This window comes from Anabrus simplex, chromosome 1, assembly GCF_040414725.1.
Source record: "Anabrus simplex isolate iqAnaSimp1 chromosome 1, ASM4041472v1, whole genome shotgun sequence".
In the NCBI taxonomy this organism is placed as follows: domain Eukaryota; kingdom Metazoa; phylum Arthropoda; class Insecta; order Orthoptera; family Tettigoniidae; genus Anabrus; species Anabrus simplex.
In genome coordinates, this window is record NC_090265.1 from 219269991 (window position 1) to 219275310 (window position 5320).

At 41.6% G+C, this 5320-nt stretch overlaps 1 pseudogene; it reads right to left on the reverse strand.

Moving 5' to 3' along the window:
• Window positions 1-3360: 3360 nt before the first annotated feature.
• LOC136859412 (5S ribosomal RNA) lies at window positions 3361-3479 on the reverse strand (annotated as a pseudogene).
• Window positions 3480-5320: the final 1841 nt, after the last annotated feature.

Below are 5320 nucleotides of genomic sequence, written 5' to 3' on the forward strand. Positions count from 1 at the left end.
TAACTATTATATGTAAATAAATCAGATGTTACCGAGCTCGATAGCTGCAGCCGCTTAAGTGCGGTCAGTATCTAGTATTCGGGAGATAGTAGGTTCGAACCCCACTGTTGGCAGCCCTGAAAATGGTTTTCCGTGGTTTCCCACTTTCACACCAGGCAAATGCTGGGGCTGTACCTTAATTAAGGCCACGGCCGCTTCCTTCCCACTCCTAACCCATTCCTGTCCCATCGTCGTTGTAAGACCTATCTGTGTAGGTGCGACGTAAAACAACTAGCAAAAAAAAATCAGATGTTAAAAAATATGAACACAACGCTCTGCGTCCGACCTACCAGGAATGATCGAAACCATGACTGCAGGTTGCCTTGAATGCCATACTTGCTAAATTTTAACAACAGTCGTTGATGAGGTACCTGATGAAAGGCGAGAGTTACGCAGTCCACTTGGGATGCATTAGACTGGTGCAGGGAATGTTGCCACTCATCAATTACTGTTGTTAAAGGTGTAGTACAGGATTTTCCAGAGAGCAATCCATGTTGATTGTTATTCAACAGATTTCTCTCATTCATAAAATCCAGCACATGTTTAACAATTAGGCGTTCCATACATTTACATACGTAATAGAGTCTGAGCGATAGTTGTCTACATTTTCCCTGTCACCGTCTTTGAACACGGGAACGACATTTGGTTCTTCCATTCTTCTGGCAAAGTCATACTGTTCATTGAAATGTTAAATATTGGCCTTCCCTACCATTTTTGCCATCTACACTTCCGTAAAAACTGGATGAAAAAGTCTTGTGTGTTTTAAGATGTGTGTTATCTTTCTATCTCTTCTTTTGGTCAAATTTAGCCGGACCGTTCTTCTCTTATCAATTCGATTCTGTATCTCTTCGCTCGTGATGCGATCCATGCATCTCACCTTCAGCATTCTTCTGTAACACCAAATTTCAAAAGCTTCTATTCTATTCTATTCTATTCGTTTCTTAGCTCATTATTGTTCATGTTGCACTTCCGTACAATGCAATGCTCCAGATGAAAATCTTCAAAAGCATTTTTCTAATTCCTGTATCAATGTTTGAAGTGAATTTCTTTTCTTAAAAATGGCCTCCCTTGCTTGTGCCAGTCTACCTTTTAATAACAATGTTACCTGGCGAGTTGGCCGTGTAGTTAGGGCTGCGCAGCTGTGAGCTTACATCCGGGAGATAGTGGATTCGAACCCCACTGTTGGTAGTCCTGAAGATGGTTTTCCGTGGTTTCCCATTTTCACACCGGGTAAATGCTGGGTCTATATCTTAATTAAGGCCACGGCCGCGTCCTTCCTTCTCATAGGCCTTTCCTATCCCATCGTCGCCAAAATACCTATCTGTGTCGGTGCGACGTAGAGAAAATTGTAAAAAAAATAATGTTATTGTTTTTACGTCACACTATCTTACGGTTTTTGGAGACACCGAGGTGCCAGAATTTTGTCCTACAGGAGTTCTTTTACGTGCCAATAAATCTACCGACACGAGGTTGACGTATTTGAGCACCTTCAAATACCATCGGACTGAACCAGGATCGAACGCATTAGATTCTGTAATTAAGATAATAATAATAATAATAATAATAATAATAATAATAATAATAATAATAATAATAACAGTAATAACAATAATAACAATAATAATAATAATAATAATAATAATAATAATAATAATAATAATAATAATAAACCTGTGGTTCGTGAAGGTGCAGGAATTTCCTAAAACAGCCGTTTTCTCTCAGATGTCGTATTAGTGTTGGGAGTGTCATTTGGTTAGTGAGAGGACTCCTCAGTTGTATTGGTTGACTTTCATAGTCTGGTTTGGTACTTCTTGCATTAGATAATTCTTCAGTTGACGAGCCCAATTTCGCACCTATCTTACTTGGCAATCCATATTTTAGAAGCAAGTAAATTCAGTGGTGACAAGATCGTATCCATGACTGTCTGAAAGTGCTCGTACGTAATCCCTAGTAAGATGTAAATCTCATAACCCATAAAATAGCTCCTGTCAATAGCAAATAATCCCCAGTTCATTCTCAAGGGTTCAACGTAGACAGAAACCCATTCTCTCTAATATATGTAACATAATAGTGCCAAGGATGTAATATATATGTTTGAAAATGAATCTGCTCTCTCATTAGCCGTATTATCGTTCTTCTTAGAGAAGAATGTGATTGACGATAGTTCATTAACTGTATATACATCACTCTAAAGAATGAACGATTAATTCCTTAGAAATACGATAATAGTCATATTAGTATATCGTGCGCCGGGATGAGTGGCTCAGACGGTTCCGACGCTGGCCTTCTGACGCCAACTTGGCAGGTTCGATCCTGGTTCAGTCCGGTGGTATTTGAAGGTGCTCAAATACGTCAGCCTCTTGTCGGTAGATTTACTGCCACGTAAAATAATTCTGCGGGACAAAATTTCGGCACCTCGGCGCCTCCGAAAACCGTAAAAGTAGTGGGACGTAAGACAAATAACATTATTATTATTAATGTTATTACTGGTAGTAGTAGTAGTAGTAGTAGTAGTAGTAGTAGTAATGGGAGCCTCCGTGGCTCAGGCGGGACAGGTTTTTCCCCGGGTACTCCGGTTTTCCCTGTCATCTTTCATTCCAGCAACGCTCTCCAATATCATTCCATTTCATCTGTCAGTCATTAATCATTTCCCTAGGGGAGTGCGACAGACCTCGGCAGCCGGCACAATTCATATCCTCGCCGCAAGTTGGGGGCTTCATTCACCCCATCCCTGACCCGGTCATTGACTGGAAAACAGGTTGTAGGTTTTCATTTTCATTATTTGTAGTACAGCGTTCTAATTCAACATGCGTTCTTCCAGAGTGGTTACACTTCTGATCGCTAATATCACATCGAAGGAACGTGCTTTTGATTTAGATGGATTAGACTTTTATGGTAAGTACAGAGAGACTTCTCCTCCAGTGTCTGCTCACAGAGTAAGTCAAAAGTCTGCTTTCATATGTTGTGAAATCTGACGATGGCTGCTACTTTAGATACTGTGGCGAAACAGTCCCGAAAGGCCATGGCATGCTAAGCGAGCGCTCATGAGCCCGAAGGCCTGCAGATTACGAGGTGTCATGTGGTCGGCATGAAGAATTCTCTTGACCGTTATTCTTGACTTTTTAGACCGGGTCCGCCATCTCACATTCGTTGCTCCTCAATTGTAATCACATAGGCTGAGTAGACCATGAACCAGCCTCAGATCTAGGTGAAAACAACCTGACCTGGTCGAGAATCGAACCCCGAACCTCCAGGAAAGAGGCAGGCAAGCTACCCTTACACCGCGGGGCCGGTTCTAGCTGGTGTTGGTTCTAGGAACTGAGCCAACGGTACGTGATGTTCCCAAGTGGTCACCCATCCAAATACTGACCACGCTCAATGTTCCATAACTACGGTGAACGGACGAGAACCGATCTAATCAACATGGTATGGCCGTTGGCCCGTATAACTCCCATCACCTACAAATAATCTATTTTTGGTAGATGCTTGTCGCACTACCCAAAGGTAAACTTTCCACCATTCTCCTGTGGACAAGCTTTACGCCTGGCATTACTATTGTGTAGCGTGCTTCAGATACATCCAGGTTAGTAAGATGCGTAACCTGAAGTTACGGGGGCTTCGGAGAGGTAGATTTTTAATCCGAACTACCGATGTACCGGCAGCTTCTCTGCTTTACCTGTATAGCGGGACGATAATCTCTAAGGTTAAAAGCCTCGAGTAATAGAATGAAGAAAAACGTAAATATACTGTGCAATATTTTAGGAGTGTAGTGCCATTGTATTTACAACCCACTATCTCCCGAATGCAAGCTCATAGCTACGCGCCCCTAACCGCACGGACAACCCTCTCAGTATTATTATTATTATTATTATTATTATTATTATTATTATTTAAGAATTCCTAAAGTCTTCTTTTTCTTAATCTGTTTACCTTCTAGGGTTGGTTTCTTCCTCGGATTCAGCGAGGGATCCACCCTCTACCTCCTCAAGGGCAGTGTCTTGGAGCGTGAGATATGGGGTCCGGGGATACAACCGGTGAGAATGACCAGTACCTCGCTCAGGCAGCCTCACCTGCTATGCTGAACAAGTGCCTTGTGGGGGGATGGGAAGGTTGGAAGGGATAGACAAGGAAGGGAGGAGGAACCGGCCGTGGCCTTAAATTGGGTACCATCCCGGCATTTGCCTGTAGGAGAAGTGGGGAAACCACGGAAAACCACTTCAAGGATGGCTGAAGTGCGAATCGAACCCACCTCTACTCATTTGACCTCCCGAGACTGAGTGGACCCCGTTCCAACCCTCGTACCACCTTTCAAATTTCGTGGCAGAGCCGGGAATCGAACCCGGGCCTTCGGGGATGGCAGCTAATCACACTAACCACTACACCACAGAGGAGGACAATTCCGAAAGTACTGTGCATTATTCAAGCTCGGTTCTCTAATACGTAATAGAGTATACATTTATATCCATCAATCACTAGCATGCATTAAGCATTATAATTATTATGTTTCCCTATGTACAGTATGATCCAATGGCTTTCTAAATCTGGACTGAAGTAAATAAAATGTGAAATTTTGAGAATGAATTGCATGAAAATTTGACCTATAATTTCCTGAAAACTAACGAGGAAAGGGGCCACTCAAGGCGCAGATCCTTAAGTTTTCTTTAGATAATAACCTTTACAGCACATCAATGGGATCCTTACGTTTAATTAACTATTTTGTGTGTTATACCTTTGTTTTCAACCATATTTCAAAGTAGTCACTTATACATCTTTAAGGGAGTCTATTACAAATTAAATATAGGGCTGTAAAATAATTGTAAATCATTCCTATTAAGATGAAATTATTAATTAAAGTGTTTCTCACTTCATCCTCGTAACCAAATTCTGCGCACTCCTGAGAGAAGAGCTGGAGCTGTTAATGCGCGATGAAATTTCCGTATCGTCTTCAAATGTTTGTGATATTCTGAACGAGGTCATAAATGATGACTATCCAGATCACCGTGCCAGTCTTCTGAAAATCTATGTTTGCGAACTTAGTACTTTTGATTTAGATATCAAATTGTTAATGATTCTAATTTGTCAATCCTTAGTATGCTAAGGCGAGTTGACTATAAGATACGGGTCGTGTAGCTTTAGCTTTTACTCGCATGATACTAGATTCGAACCCCGCCATCGATAAACTTTACGATGGTTCTCAGTGGATTTCTTATTTTCACATCAGGCATTTATTGGCCCGTACCATATTTAAAGACACATCAGTTTCCTTTACATTCATAGGCCG